Source organism: Lissotriton helveticus (assembly GCF_964261635.1).
Source record: "Lissotriton helveticus chromosome 1_1 unlocalized genomic scaffold, aLisHel1.1 SUPER_1_unloc_5, whole genome shotgun sequence".
Lineage (NCBI taxonomy): Eukaryota > Metazoa > Chordata > Amphibia > Caudata > Salamandridae > Lissotriton > Lissotriton helveticus.
In genome coordinates, this window is record NW_027611692.1 from 2,283,585 (window position 1) to 2,300,559 (window position 16,975).

At 46.1% G+C, this 16,975-nt stretch overlaps 1 protein-coding gene across 1 annotated transcript in view; it reads right to left on the reverse strand.

Moving 5' to 3' along the window:
- The window catches only part of LOC144806139 (uncharacterized), a 355,769-nt gene that overhangs the window by 267,909 nt on the left and 70,885 nt on the right, over positions 1 to 16,975 (reverse strand). The gene's annotated exons all lie outside the window — the stretch shown is intronic.

Sequence of the window (16,975 nt, forward strand, 5' to 3'; positions counted from 1 at the left end):
AGTCTCTCACTAAAGTGTTCTTTAGTGATAATCGTCCATGCCGATCCTGAATCAACCATGAGATTTATTTCCTTACTATACACATGAAAAGAACAAATGGGAGACTTCATGCTACCTATAATAACACAGCTTCTTTGTACAATAGAAACAACAAAACCTTTGTCAAATTCTTGAATTTGATTATTTTCTGTACTTTCACTTATGTAAGACACTTTTGAGGGATCTAATTTATTGGAAGACAAGCGTGTCTGGTTAAAACGTCTGTCTCTACAAACATTGCTAAAATGTCCTAACCTTCCACAAATTTTACACTCCTTGTTTATGGCTGGACATCCCTGAAAAGAAGCGATATGTGATTTACTATAACATCTATAACAAGAAAGAGAAGTATTAAAATTATCTTGTTTTCTATAAAAAGGATTGTTAGAAATCCCTTTATTCTTTCCTTGCGCCAAGAAAGAACCTCTGTTATCAGATTTAGGTTTAACAACACAAACTTCTTCTTCAGAAATGGATTTGTTAGAGTTAGAGTTTTGCTTAACAACATCCATCCATTTCTCAGACATTTCAGTGGATTTAGCTACAGAAATGGTTTCTTCTAGATTTGGATCTCCTATGCACCAGAGTTTCTCTTGGATCTTTTTGTTTTTAACATGGACAATGATTTGATCCCGTAACATTTCATCACACATTGTTCCAAAATTACAATGTAGACTAAGTGATCTTAAAGCCGTGAGAAAGTCATCAAATGATTCATCATTTTTTTGTGCTCTGGTGTAGAATTTAAATCTATTTAAAGCAATGCTAGCAGTTGGCTTAAATCTTTTCTCAAGTCTAGACAATGCTTCAACATATACATTCAAAGCATCGCCTTCCCCCATACGTGAAACAGACTGAGGCAAAGTTCTGAAAATTTCTTGGCCTTCTGAACCAAGGCAATGAAGTAAAATGCTTTTTTTTCTTTCAGCACCCATACGTTCCCCATCAATAGCCTTCATATAGTTAAAGAATTCCTCCTTCCATCTGGACCATGGCATAGGAGGGTCACCTTTATTCTGTAAAAATTTGGCTGGGGGATCATATTGCATTTAAAAAAAAATAATAATATAAATAAATCGAAAATAAAATGACAAGGGATGAATAGATAATGAATTAACTAATTCATTAAAGTTAAATGTTACCGTGGGAGGGATTCAGCAGATCACAGCAAAGTCGATAAAGTATTTCAAGATAACACTTGGCTAAGTTTAAAACAATGTTGTTGTGTTATTAATTTGCTGAAATAGAAATTGTAATAAACAGAACAGCTTCCGTGTTGTTTGTTTGCCAAGCACACGAAGAAACGATGGAAAAACGGAAGCTTCCGTAGCAATTGCTTCCGTGTTGTTGTTGCCAGGTAACAGAGAGAAACAATGGGTCACCGCCGCCGCTTCTGTATTGTTTATGGCGTTGCCAGGAAACCAAGGAAAAGAAGACGTTCAATTGTAACACGCGCGTGTTACGTAGGCTGCAGATGAGCGTCTTGTTGCTAAGCAGGACAGCGAGAACGTTGCTGGAAGAGACGCGCAAACCTGTATCTAGGCAGCAGCGCGAAGAAACATGGAGGCCTCAAAGCTTCACGAGTCCAATTCAAATGATGCAGGCTTCGTGGCGCTGGGTCTAAGCGCTTGTTATTGAAATCAATCTTCCAAGTTGCAGGTACAATTAAAGATTATTCCAAAGGTAAAAGAAAATGAAAATAAAATCGGTGTGGAGAAAAAAAAAATGAGTAGTCCACACGCTGGCAGCTTAGTAAACGAAATCTAATTAAATTAGATAAATTGTAAGGAACGGTAATCTCAGTCTCAAAGTAGAAATAGCCAGGGAAAGAATGTAGAAACACAGTACCTTGAATAAGGATGCACCTTAGTAAAAATCCATGAAAGTGAAAAATAGTTGAAAAATGTCCGTGGGTTCAATTTATACTCCGCTCCTGTGCTGAGAAAGGCAGGAGTAATAGGTCCTCGTCGCCAAAATTTGTAAGAAAGCAATCCAAGGATTTTAAGTAGTTTATTGAAGGAATCAGCACAGCATAAATCCAGTCTGGATGGTAGCAGGATACAACTGACCAACCAGTACAGAATGCTACATTAACAAAGCTCTGTTTGGAATATAGAATGAATTGCAGAAGAAAACAAGTCACATGCCTTAAAGTGATATGACTGAATACATGTACATAATACATTTAAACTATAATACAGAATGTAACAGGCATCTGTTCATAGATAAATATGTTGCCAACTTGTTGCCTGGAATAGCTAGTCGCCTAAAGGCCAGTGAAAGCTCATGGACTACCTCTTCTCCGGTTTCTCTTTTGACTATGGCTCAGTATTATGAACGCCAGGAGGTAGAGGCGAAGGGCTGTGAGGATAAAAAGACAAAAGACTTAAAAACGAAGGTTATGATGACTCAGGCTTATGGTCCGCAATCCAGAGGTAATGATAGAGGTAGACGTGGATCTTATGGTTCGTCTTTTTTTCGTTTGAATTTGTCCATTAACCAGTGTGCGTACTGCAGGCAGTTTGGACATTGGAGTTCTGATTGTCCGGTGCTGCGTGCTCAGCAGTGTCCACGTGGTCGGGGATAAATGAGAAATCGCTCAGGATATTCAGGGCCTAGAGAAAGCACAGGTGATTGTGCTAGGTTTTATGCTAATACACATGGGCAGGATGGGTTTAACACATTTGATAGGCAAAATCAATATCAAATGTCCGACTATGTGCCGTCTGATTTTCAAGATTCTGCTTATGCATAGGATTGTCTAGGAGGATGGGGTAAGGAATCACTTGACGTTCCAGTAGATCAGAAGGGTCCCTATGTTACAGCACATTTTTAGAACTGGGGGTCTCTGATTGGCACAGGTAAGTACTTGTGACAAGCAGGGACCCTCTCCTCTAGTCAGGGTAAGGGATTACCCTCTAAAATAACCCTTGCTCACCCTCTAGGCAGTGTGGCGTGAGCAGACAAGGCTTATCTCAGAGCGTTATGGGTTAAGCATTTGTGAACACATACAGTAACTCGGTGACAACACCACACATGGACACCACACAAGGTTTTGTATAAAAATAAGTATCTTTTATATAAAGGCTTAGCACAAGACCAAATAACATAAAAATAGGCCACAATACTGTTAGGAATGCAGTTCTTTGTTAAAAATGCGTAGTTTTTCAGTTCTGTGCGCTTCGCCCTGTCTGTGCGGCTCTCACCGGAATGAAACGTACCTAGGCAGAGTCAAATAGGCGCCGCGGACTCTCGGGTACGGTGCGCACACAACCGCAGTACGAGCCGTACAGTTACCTTGGATCGATGCGGACGAGGCACTGTGAAAGTGGAGGCAAACCAGGAGCATTGTCGGCCCTGCTGCGGTGCTGACCTCAGCTCTCTGTAGGCGTCCCATGTGAGGCGTAGAGCGGGGGCCACGGGGAGCGAGTCGGACGGTCCTGACTTTCCGGCATCCACGTCCAGTGCTTTGTGCGCATCGTGCCTTCAGAGCGGGGATGCCGTTTAGTTCCGAGCAGCGCAGTGTGGGGTGAACTGTACGTTGCAAGAGTGCAAGCCGTACTCTGCCCGGCGGTGCGCTGCATACTTCAGAAGGCCAGCGGCTGGGATACGGTGAGTGGTGCGGTTCGAAGGGGGGAGGGTGATGCGGTGTGCGGTGCGGCCTGGGTAGCTTACTGTGTGAGCTACGGCTCTTAAAGAGAGCGGAGTCACACGGTTCGGGGAGGCAGCGGCACATTTTCCATGGCAGTCAGGGCTTCGAGGCGCACTTTAGATCGCGGGTCCAGCAGTCCAGGGAAAATGGCAAATTCCAATAGCTCTTTGTGAAGGCGTTGGGAGTCCAAAAGTCCTGGGACTCCGTTCAGGGGGCAAGCTCACTCACAAGCCCTTGGAGATCTTAAAAGCACAAGTTGAAATAAAGTATTTTCCTCTCCTCTCGCAGCAAGGCAACCACTGCAAGCCAATCCCCCGGGTCAGGGACAGCACTCCTCCTGCCAGTTTTCCCAGTTCCTTCTCGTCAGGCAGAGGTTCTTCTTGTTTCAGCAGGATCTAATTTCTTGGGAGCAGGGTCCCAATATTTATACCACAATTCTTTTGTTCTTTGAGGCCAGGGGGTCTTTGCCTAGTTCAGTCCAGTTTTTGAGCACTTTGTTGACATGATTCTGCTTTCTTCTTTCAGTGTGCTGGGCAGAGACAGCAGACGCTCCACAGGAGGTGGTGCCAGCATTGTGGTGGCAGAGCGCAGCCCTATTCAGAGTCTAGGTGCACTCCTCCCACCCATCTGGATGTAATCTTCCTATTTACCACCTGACTGCCCAGCCTGTCTCCTGGAATCCCCCAGCCCTGTCACTCACAGAAACTAGACGGCAGATACACATCATAGCAGAGGCGGGCTGAAATGGTTAGGCAAGCAAATACCAACTTTCTAAAAGTGGTATTTGCAAACACAGAACATTAAAATAAACTTTCCTAAAATATGTATTTTATTATTCAGGCATACTAAACTCGAATTTCTACCATGTTCCTCGAGTCTGTTAGGATCATAGGATGTAAAAATTCCAACAGCCCATTCTGGCCTATAAGAACAGGTAGCCTTCCAATAGTGAGAAACTAAAATGACTGTAATTCACTATGAGGACATGCCACACAAATCAGGGCTTGTCCTACCTTATGCTTACAATGCACCCTGCCCTTGGGCCTACCATAGGGGTGACTCACATGAAGTAAAGGGAAGGTTTAGGGACTGGCAAGTGGGTGCAGTTGCCCAGTCAGCATAACAGTACCAGACTGCAAGCAGGTTCTGCAATGGCAGACCTTAGACACATTTTACAAGGCTGCTTCTGTGGGTGGCACAACCAGTGCTGCAAGCCCACTAGCAGCATTTGGATTTACATGCCCTGGGCACTCCTGGTGCACTTTACTGGGGTCTGACAGTAAACCAAATAAGCCAATCATGGAATCCAATTAACATATACATTTTATACAGGGAGCACTTGCACTTTGGCACTGATTGGCAGTGGCACAGTGCTCTGAGCAGCTAACACCAGCAAAACACATGAGACACAGGAACAAAAAGTGGAAGGGAGACCCGCGCCACGGTGCCAGGTCTAACACACATGTTTTGGGTTCTACTGATCAGTTTCTGGTTGATACAGGAGCTACTCGTAGCGCTTTATCAAAACACTTGGTTCTGAGGGCTCCCCTGTCTGGCGACTCTATGTTGACAAATTTACTGCTCCATGTCTGTTATTGCTCTCTGCGAACACACCAGACAATATTGTGGGTCTTGATATGCTCAAATATTTCAGGGCTACTATACGATGTTCTCCTGAAGGAGTATGTGTTATTTGGAATGTCAATTACCCCGTGATTGAGAGATCTTGTCTTGTTAAAGAGGATACTGCATTAGCTTCACTCCCTAGTACTTTGTGGGCTACTTCAGACACAGATGTAGGACAGATGGTTATCCCACCAGTGCATATTGGTGTTGAGGAGGGTGCTTCATTGCCACGATTGCCTCAATATAAAATCTCTCAAGAAGGCGAAGAAACATTTACACGCATTGTCCAAGATTTGATTAAAGTTGGGGTTGTGGTGGAAGTCCTTTACAATGTTTGCAACAGTCCTATTTTGAAAAAAGATAGTGACACTAGGATTTACAGATTCATTATTGATTTGCGAGAAGTTAACAAGATTGTAGTACCGCAATATCCTTTGGTTTCTGACATAATGACACTACTTACTTTGGTTCCTCCGACAGCAACTACATTCTCCGTGATAGACTTGAAGAACGCTTTCTTTTCGATCCTGATAGCTGATATTTGTTTAGTTTCACTTTAAATAATCGATCGTATGGATTTTGTAGAGTTCCTCAAGGCTATACTGAGAGTCCTTGTATTTACAGTCAAGCATTGAAGAGACAGCTTGATTCTTTTGTTTTGCCTAAAGGAGTGTCTCTCATACAATATGTCGATGATATCTTGTTGGCAGCCAATACGCCTGAACTGTGTGAAGAGTGTACTTTGTCTTTGCTTTCTTTTCTTGCTACACAACGTCATGGAGTGTCACGAAAGAAATTGCAATATTGTAGACCAAAGGTAACCTACTTAGGTCACCTTCTGTCTAAGGAGCGCCGTGCACTGACACCAGATCGCATTCAAGCAATTTTAGACACACCCGTACCTTCTACTCAGGAAGATGTTTGTGCCTTTATTGGTTTGACTTCATTTTGTAGGCAATGGATATTATGATTTTCACACATTGTAAAACCTCTGCTAGCGCTTTTGACTAAAGACACTCCAATGTCCCTTCCATGGACGAATGAATGCCAGAATGCTTTTCATCAGTTACGTCAAGCTCTTTGTTCTGCACCAGTTTTAGGTACTCCAGATTACACGAAGGCCTTTACACTCTATGTACACGAGAAAGATGGGTGTGCATTGTCAGTTTTAGTACAGACACGCGGTGATAAGCAGCGTCCCTGTGCATACTTTTTAGCGGTTCTTGATCCTGTTGCTCAAGCATTACACAGGTGCTTCCGTTCAGTTGCAGCAACAGCTGCTTCCATGCGTCAGAGTGAAGGGATAGTTTTGTCACATAAACTGTTGGTGCGAGTACCCCATGCAGTAGATGCCCTTTTGAATCAGTCTAAGACACAACACTTAACTAGTGCTCGCCTGACAGGATATGAATTGACATTGTTAGCACCTCATATTACCTTGAAGAGATGTGCAACACTAAACCCAGCCACTTTGTTGCCACATCCTGCGACTCAGTCTCAGTCAAAGGAGTCTCACTACTGTATATTTCTTACTGAGGAACAGACAAAGGGTCGTGTCGACTTGCAAGATACGCCCCTTTCAGATGTAGATGCGGAACTGTGGGTTGATGGGTCCTGTTTGAAGTTACCAGATGGCACGACCTCAGCTGCATATGCAATTACGACACTTGAGACAGTAATGGAGACAGTTCGCATACCACAGAAGTTGGCTCAAGCAAGCTCTGAAGACCTAGCTTTTTCTCTCTGTGTTAAATAAGTGTCATTTAGGCACTATGCCCTTGTTCACTTTCTACTGTGAACCACCCTAGTGAACAGTTACCTGCAACAATCTTAAACTGTGCAGTGTGCCCCCGCATGCTCCTTGATGTTGTCCCTTATGCATTTTAGTGAATTGTGATCCTCTCAATATCTGCACGGCTCCCTCACACACTTCTGTCTGTGGAACTCATGAGTGCCAGTAAATGGTGCCCTGCGCCCTTACAATGGAAACAAGCATTGGCATAGCCAATAGGTCTCGGCTTTCAGACCTCATAAGTGTTTAGCAATTGAACAGTTGATGTTATTGCACCAAAGATATTGTGCTGCATAACTAAATACTTATAAGGTCCCAAAGGCGAGACCTTTTGGCTATGCCAATGCTTGTTTGTTTTTGACAGCCGCTTATTTATTTGTATATACATAAAATACCAAGTAAAGGAACTTAGTTGTTTTGACAGAAATTGTTTCTTCTCTTGGTGTGTTACTTCATTATATGACTAAAAGCATATTATATTCAGAGGATTAAGTACTGATCACACATCAGTTGATATCCCCGACAGAACCACTGTGTTTCTCTAGCATACTTACTCAGGTTCTGAGGGTTACTGGGTCACCCCATTGTCTTTAATGGCCTCCCTTCTTTTTGATATCTCCAGGAGTTCCTCCTCTCTTGTGGCTGAAGTGGAAGAAGGTTTTTACACATTATGCTCCTGTCTGTGGCACCTCCTTAAGTGCCGAGAGGAAAGCCTCATTGTTAATGCTTTGTTTGGGCTCTGTTAGTCTGAAAAATCCCTTAGCTGTGTTATCCTTGCACTGTGCTACATTAGATTAGCATTATATAGCTAAGTTAGTAGCCGTTGCCACGTTTGTATGCAACCCGCTGAGTTATCCACGTAATGGGCAGGCCTCAGTTAGCAAGTGTGACTCCATTTTATATTTAGTAATTCTTATTAGACTGCCTAGGCTGCACCCACATTAGTACCATGTATCCAGAATTGCTTGCCTCAGAAGAACACTGCATTTCACTGTTATTTTCTTTTCTGCCCAAGGTTGTTTCTCAACTTGCTAATGAATAAGTTGTTCTCCCTTCAAATACTAATCTGAGCGTGTAGCTCTGCTCCCACGTTTAGAGACGCTGAGGCCCAGCACTGTAACCTTGAGTCGCTGATAAGGTGTACCCATTTAGCAAGTAGTAGCGCATCTCTCTGTGCCCCCATTCTTCAGGTCCAGCTCTTTTCCACGGTGGGTGGGGCTAGAGATGGCTGGAAAGGTTCTTTACCTACTGTAACCCGTTGGGAAGGCAGTCCCCTCAGCGTCCATCTTAGGGTGCAGGTCTGACTGGGGCTCTCTATGCAGAGAACTGATAATAAAGCCTGTTTATATTCTCTACTGTCTGACTGACTCTTCAATCCTGGGAAGGCATAGCAGGTGGTACTTAGTAACCCGGGTCACCCCTAAGGGCCACTTCCTTCAGTTGGTGCCCACACAGGGACCCCACAAAGTGTGGCCCCCTCAACCGTAACTGGGTCGCAGGGGCCAGGGTGGTGTCTGGTCGGTCGGGCGGATCGGGCCACATACATAAGACCGAGCTTAGTTCTCACAGCTGCCCCGACCTACCGATTGGGCGGATCCTCTGCTAGTGGGCACCGGCTTGAGTACTGAGAAGGCGAAACCTTGGAGACAGACTGTTTTGTCCGAAGAGTCGGCAGTGGAGGATAATCTGAATCAACCTGAGTGCACCAGGTGAGTGATTTGATTCTTGGTACAATGTGGCGCCACTCCTGAACGACACTAGCCAGTGGGGATGTGTCCTGATTCTATCTGAACCGCACTAGCCAGTGGGGCTGTTTCCTGGTATTGTCTGAAGGACACTAGCCAAGGGTGGGGCTGTGTCCTGGTATTGTCTGAACGACACTAGCTAGTGGGGCTGTGTCCTGGTATTGTCTGAACGACACTAGCCAGTGGGGCTGTGTCCTGGTATTGTCTGAACAACACTAGCTGGTGGGACTTAGTGCTGGTATAGTCTTTGGACTGTCTTGCTTGAACCTGGTGGATTTGCGGACCCTTAAACGACACAGGGTGTTTGCAAACATACTGCCAGACCAATCGGAAATTTGGCTGACTCTTTGAAAAGGTCTGGGGCTAGTGAGGCCTGTCTTTCTGAATCTGGTGCAGTCTCTGGACTGTGGAATAAGGTTTTCAGACTGCTTTGGTTTGGTTTACAGACCATTTTGTTGGTCGGGGTTTTATCTGTCCATTGGGGACAGTGCATGTGTCTTATATTAAGATGCCTTGTTTGAGTAAGTTTGGGTGTTTTGGGTGTCAATGTTGTCCAACTGATGCTCGATTGGAAGAGAGACAACCTGCACCTCCGGAGGGATCTCCAAATGTTGACGCATACGTCAAACATGGTATTGGCCCTATTATGTTTAGCACATTGTGGCATAAATATACGAGGGACAATGCCGAGCTTCAATGGCCACTTACTGTTTCGTTTGATGAACAAAATTGAATTTCTTGCAAAACGAATTGTTCGCTAAGTAGAGCAGGCAGTCGATGTTTGTTTCTCTGAGAGTGTGGCAGAAGGAAGCGAAGCAGCGACGTATGAAAACAGAGAACGAGGCCCGGAGGGGGCAGACACAGACGATAACGCAGAAATCAGTGGCCTACGAGAGGGAGAGAGTAGAGAAAGGCATAGAATGTACAGACAGGAAGTTCCGCTTACAGACTGATAAATGCTATGTTGCGAGAGATGAAGGTGATGATTTTGTTGAGGAGTTATTGGATGCTCGTCCTCCACCCCCTATGCTCTTCAGCGGATATACCCCATAGTCCCTTCGTCCCAGTCTTCGGCCCCTAGTGCCGCCCCCTCTGATGCCTCAGTGTCTGGCTCCACTGCCACGGCCCGACCCCCCTTAACTCTCCTATGCATCTGCAAGTGACAGGGTTGGGAGCCGTTCGCTCTCCTGTTCTGCCTATCGGCTCCAGCGTTCCTGCACTCCCTTTTACCCCTACAGCACTGTCCCCCTCGCTATCCCCCTCCATGATGATGGCCGTTTCTGCTTCTGCTCCCTCCCCTTTGGGTACGATGCCCCCCAACTCTGCTGCATGTGGAAACGCCTGTGCGGGGATACTTGCAGGGAATTGGGCACCAGCGCGAGACCGCATGAAGAGAGTGTTCGTGGGTTCTGCGTTGGGTGGTGAGGAAAAGATAGTCGTGGTGAATCAAGTCGCCCAGTGGGCTCGGAATGTGATTTATACCACGGAAGATGTGTGGAGTGTGATGAAAGATTATTAGCCGTTGGCTCTCAAGCACATGTCGGCCACACTGATAGGGTTGTGGGAGCAGTGCTTTCATGGCGTTGCTCCGCAGAATATTTATGACATAAGAGACAGGGTCATGTGACAGGTATGGCTCCGAATGAAGTCTATAGCAATTTGATAACATTAGTGGGGTACCAGACTGCCCAGAAGGTTCTGCTGATAGGGGCGCAGCACCCTATGAGGGAAATCCATCCCATTTACCATCCTGAAATTCCAGAACTGCACGACTCCATGGACACAATAATTAGGCCACTGGTGGATGCTCGGTTCCAGAAACAGTGGATCTATACTCATTGGAAGAGGAGTGAGGTCCAATCTTTAAAAAGCCAGTTGCCGGATCCCCGAAAAACCCCACCGCAGATTATAAAAAGTTGACGGAGGCGGCCTCCTCCATTATGATGACGTTGGCTGACATAGAGTTTTTTTTCGGCCTGCTGGTGCTGGTAGATATATGGCTCATAAAAGGGGGTGGTGATGGACAGAGTATCTGAATTAAGCAGAACACTCCTACCCAGTCAAAAGATCAGGGCTTGATCCATCACCGTTTTTTAGCTCACTGCACCATCCCAGTTAGGAACCTGGCTACATGCAAATTAGTCTGGACCTGGCCCAGTGCATCATGGGAACAGGGCAGAGCAAACTACCAAGCCAATTCTTTACTGGAAAGGAAACAAGCTTCCGGGGACCGGTTTCTGGCATTGCAGCCGTCTTCGGCCCGGCTTGCTTGAATCCTGATGGTGCAGTGAGCAAGGGACTCACATCTGAGTATACCCTACCACACTTATAGTGGCCAAAACGATTCATAAAAGGGGGTGGTGATGGACAGAGTATCTGAATTAAGCAGAACACTCCTACCCAGTCAAAAGATCAGGGCTTGATCCATCACCGTTTTTTAGCTCACTGCACCATCCCAGTTCAGAACCTGGCTACATGCAAATTAGTCTGGCCCTGGCCCAGTGCATCATGGGAACAGGGCAGACCAAACTACCAAGCCAATTCTTTACTGGAAAGGAAACAAGCTTCCGGTGAAGGACTGGGCTAATTAAGGCCCAGCGGTGCCAGGGAACAACACCTGAAATCTTCGTGGGTTACCTGTTCTGGCGCACTAATGACAGAGAAACGGGACACTTCCTTCGGCGTCAAAGATCAGCGTTTATTACTGCAGGGATACAGAAATCGCAAGAAGTACAACAACGTGTAGGTTCTGAGAGTCTGCTTCAAATTGTAAATGTGGATCACTCCTTTTATACACGTTTTCGACATTGCACAACATACGGACAAAAGGTTACAACTCAGTTCCCACAGTAAAACTTCAAAAGGGCTTCTTTCATGTTTTCAGAACCCCGGAACATAATTACAGTAACATTGCCGGTTCCCAACTGTAAAAGCACATCTTCTCACCGTTAGGCACATTCCATTTTAGTTGTAAACGAGCAAGAGAAAGAGACAAGAACAGCTGCAAGGAAGACAGACATCAGTAGAGAAAAGAGTGTGAGGGTAATATCGGAAGCATGATCACAGGATCAAAGGATTCGATCCTAGCACATGCACGGCTGAAACAATAGACCGGCACGGCAAGATTACCCTCGAGCGGAGCCATCTGCCTTTGCAGTGTCATTCCCCTGGTCATAAAAGACGCATGAAAGGAATATGCGTCTTCCGTAAGGCTTGGGAACTAAAGGGTCATGAGGCGGACAGTTGCCTGCTTGCTGACTACGTGAGGGCAAGAAACAAAATGGATGCCGTATCTAAAATGGAACCCGGGGGTTCAGATGAAGAAACGCGTAAATAAGGCGAACCCTGCCAAGTAGTGTAGCGAAAACGCGTACACTTACTAAACTCGTCATTTACGGTTCATAGATACCAAACTTGCCCATATTCGATCATGCCCAAAACATCATAAGGATTCTCACGGAACCTCACCGGGGACCGGTTTCTGGCATTGCAGCCGTCTTCGGCCCGGCTTGCTTGAATCCTGATGGTGCAGTGAGCAAGGGACTCACATCTGAGTATACCCTACCACACTTATGGTGGCCAAAACGATTCATAAAAGGGGGTGGTGATGGACAGAGTATCTGAATTAAGCAGAACACTCCTACCCAGTCAAAAGATCAGGGCTTGATCCATCACCGTTTTTTAGCTCACTGCACAATCCCAGTTTGGTCTGCCCTGTTCCCATGATGCACTGGGCCAGGGCCAGACTAATTTGCATGTAGCCAGGTTCTGAACTGGGATGGTGCAGTGAGCTAAAAAACGGTGATGGATCAAGCCCTGATCTTTTGACTGGGTAGGAGTGTTCTGCTTAATTCAGATGCTCTGTCCATCACCACCCCCTTTTATGAATCGTTTTGGCCACTACAGGTGTGGAAGGGTATGCTCAGACATGAGTCCCTTGCACACTGCACCATCAGGATTCAAGCAAGCCGGGCCGAAGACGGCTGCAATGCCAGAAACCGGTCCCCGGAAGCTTGTTTCCTTTCCAGTAAAGAATTGGCTTGGTAGTTTGGTCTGCCCTGTTCCCATGATGCACTGGGCCAGGGCCAGACTAAATTGCATGTAGCCAGGTTCTGAACTGGGATGGTGCAGTGAGCTAAAAAATGGTGATGGATCAAGCCCTGATCTTTTGACTGGGTAGGAGTGTTCTGCTTAATTCAGATGCTCTGTCCATCACCACCCCCTTTTATGAATCGTTTTGGCCACTACAGGTGTGGAAGGGTATGCTCAGACATGAGTCCCTTGCTCACTGCACCATCAGGATTCAAGCAAGCCGGGCCGAATGATGGCTGCAATGCCAGAAACCGGTCCCCGGAAGCTTGTTTCCTTTCCAGTAAAGAATTGGCTTGGTAGTTTGGTCTGCCCTGTTCCCATGATGCACTGGGCCAGGGCCAGACTAATTTGCATGTAGCCAGGTTCTGAACTGGGATGGTGCAGTGAGCTAAAAAACAGTGATGGATCAAGCCCTGATCTTTTGACTGGGTAGGAGTGTTCTGCTTAATTCAGATGCTCTGTCCATCACCACCCCCTTTTATGAATCGGTAGATATATGGCGACAGGTCCATACGCAGGATCATACTCTGGAGTTGGGGGGAACATGGGATGAGACCAGGACAATGGATAAGGAACACAAGCCCGGCGACAAGCCGAAGGTGGAGGTACTGGCGTTACCGGGTCGTATTATAACTTACATGCACTCCCTTATCCCACCGAAGAAGGTGGATTGGGATAAGTTGACTGCGTGCTGCCAGAAAAAGGATGAGAGTGTGTCAGATTTCTTTACTGGATTCGAAGGGGTGTTTCTAGATTTTAGTGGTCAGGACTTGTCTCAGGAGGGTGGCGTTCGTTTGTTTGTTAACAGATTTGTCACTAATTTGCTTCCCGAGATCGCAACATGGTTGTGGGCATTGAAAAGTACCTGGACGACATCATCCCCGTCCGTGATTTTAAGTATGGCTCAGTATTATGAGCATAGAGAAAATGAGGAGAAAGAGAAGGTGGAGAAAAAGAGAAAGGATCTGAAGATGAGGGTGTTGTTGCAGCAGGTTGTGAGGGGCAGAGGAAGAGAGTCGGGTCAGACCAGCAGCTACCCGGTCCAATAGGGGTGGCACTTCCAGTGCACCCCTTGGGATTAACCAATATGTATATTGTAAAAAGGAAAGACATTGGCGGGATGAGTGTCCTGAGAAAAACAGAGAGGCGTCGAGAGGCCGAGGGTATAGAGGACGTGGTAGAGGAGGAGGAGGCCGAGGGGAGATGCAGTTAGGGTATGCATAACCCCATAGACAGAGCCGGAATTATTTTGATGACCCGCGAAGCCGACAGTACTATCACGGACATTGACATGGATGAGGTGACTGGATTGTCTCACAGCTAGGATAGCCAGGGACAGGGTGAGGGACCAGTCGCGGTGCATATAGATCAGCGTGGACCCTATGTCACCGCTGATTTACAGGGCACCACAGAAACATTTATTATTGACACAGGAGCTACGAATAGCTCTGTTTCCAGTTAACTGGTCCCAGGGGCAGCTCTGTCTGGTTTTGGTGGGTTTCTCAGGCGAACCGGTTGTTAGCCCCATTTCAAAGCCTCTGGCCTTGACCATTGGCCCCTTCATGGTTGATTCACCTTTTTTATTGACATCCAATTGTCGGGAAAACTTGCTAGGGTTAGATTTGTTAAAAAGATTACCTGCCACAATATCTTATTCTCCTGATGGTGTCTACATGACTGTAGGACCTCGGGTGGCCCGTGTAAAGCAATGTCTCGCCAAGGATGCCCAGCTCCCAGCTGAATTTAAAGATGTGCCACATACTTTGTGTGCCACAGGTGACAAGGATGTGGGACTACTCCAAATTCCGCCGGTCTCCATTCAGATTAAAGAAAATGTCACATTGTTACGCATTCCCCAGTACAAAATTTCACAAGCAGGAGAAAGGGCTTTACTGTACATAATACAGGATTTGATTAAGTCAGGGGTGGTTGAAGAGACAGTGGCTAATGTATGCAAAAGTCCCATTCTTTCTATTGTCAAGAAGGCACCCTCAGATTCATCTTATACTAACCCTGATGTTTACCGCTTTGTGATTGACCTGAGAGAGGTCAAATAAGATTGTGGTTCCCCAGTAGCCTGTGGTCCCAGACATTACCTTGATTCTGACAATGATCCCCCCCCTCAGCCAGGTTATTTTCTGTTATAGACTTAAAGTACGCTTTGTTTAGTATACCAATCCATGCAGAGAGTAGGTTTCTTTTCGGTTTCGCAATAGCCAGTCGAAGCTTTAGGTTCTGTCGTGCTCCACAAGGCTATATAGAAAGCCCTAGTATTTACAGTCAAGCTCTGAAAGCCCAATTGGATTCTCTAGACATCCCCTTTGGTAATGTGCTGCTGCAGTATGTAGACAACCTCCTCGTGGCATCAGACACTGAGCATGGTTGTAAAGCTGCCACAGTTAAATTAGTGTTACATTTGGCACGACATGGACACAAGGTGTCCCATTCAAAATTTCAGTATTGTCTACAGGAGGTTACCTACTGTTGAAGTATGGTCGCAGACTAACACCTGAGCGCATTACTGCTATTGTTAACATACCTGCCCCTAAGACGCAACGTGAGGTACGCTTGTTTATTGGGATAACATCTTATTGCCAGCAATGGATCCCTAAGTACTCCCTACTAACAAAACCCCTTCTTTACCTAACCACCAAAGATGTGCATGAACCTTTGCCTTGGACACCTGCATGCCAGCAAGCTTTTGAGCAATTGAAAGTTGAGCTTTGCTTTGCACCTGTGCCTGGTACTCCTGATTACCAGAAGCCTTTTGTGCTTTACGTGCAAGAGGCGGACGGTTGCACGCTTTTTGTTCTAACAAAGGGTTTTGGTGGTAAGCCGAGACCCTGCCCCTACTTCTCAGCAATGCTTGATAACGTCGGCAGAGCCCTCCCAGAGCTGCCGCTTCGGTGGCAGTTTCTATCAGACAAATGGCAGGGCTCGTTCTTGACACTGACCTCACGGTAATGGTACCGCATGCTGTGGATTCGCTTTTGAATAAGACAAAAAAGCAGCACCTCACCAGTGCACGTTTCACTGGATATGAGCTCACCTTATTTTCTCCGCACATTACCATCAAAAGATGCGCTACCTTGAACCCAGCCACATTACTACCCCTCCCTTCGGAAGAAAAGGACGGTGACATCCATGATTGTTTGTTTCGGACCGAGGAGGAAACAAAGGGATGGGTAGACCCGACTGATGTTCCCCTATCTGACCCTCAAGGGGAACTATACATCGATGACTCTTGTTTCAAGTTACCAGATGGCACCACCACTACAGCATATGCGATAACAACGTTACACACTGTAGTTGAGACATCCCGTATCTCATATCAGTCAGCTCAAGCAGCAGAGCTGGTCGCCCTTCTTTGGGCCTGTGAGTTAAGTGAGGGACTGCCCGTAAATATCTATACCGACAGCCTTTGGGGTGGCCCACAATTTTGGACGCTTCTGGGCGGAGCGAGGGTTTTTGATTTCGCATGGACTGTGAATACAGAACAGCCCATTGATACACAGATTGTTGTCTGCATTGACACTTCCCGATAAGTTAGCAATAATAAAATGCAGTGCTCACAAAGCCATAACAGATAATGTCGGAAGAGGCAATGGGTTTGCAAACCAAACAGCTAAGGAGACAGCTCGATCAAAGATGACAAAAATGTTGGTGGCAGGTCCCGCTAGGTAGGTCTCAGACAATGGTATGTTTGAAGATACACTGGAGAGTGTCAAGGAAATACAGAGTGAGGCAACCCCAGATGTATTGGCAGAGTGGGAGGAAAGGACAGGGTGCTTGAACGAGGAAGGGTGTTGGACTGACTTGTCAGGGAAACAGAGATGGTTGTTGCCCAACTCGTTGTTGCTTCCCGTTCTCACTATGGCCCATGGCCCTGCGCACATTAGTGTCAAGCAGATGTGTAAGTTACTGGACTCGGTATGGCAAAATGATAACATTACTAAGGTAGCTGTAGGAAGATAGGATCTGACTGCTTGGTTACTGCCCCTTTTTTCCTGGTGTTTTGCTGGTTTTTGA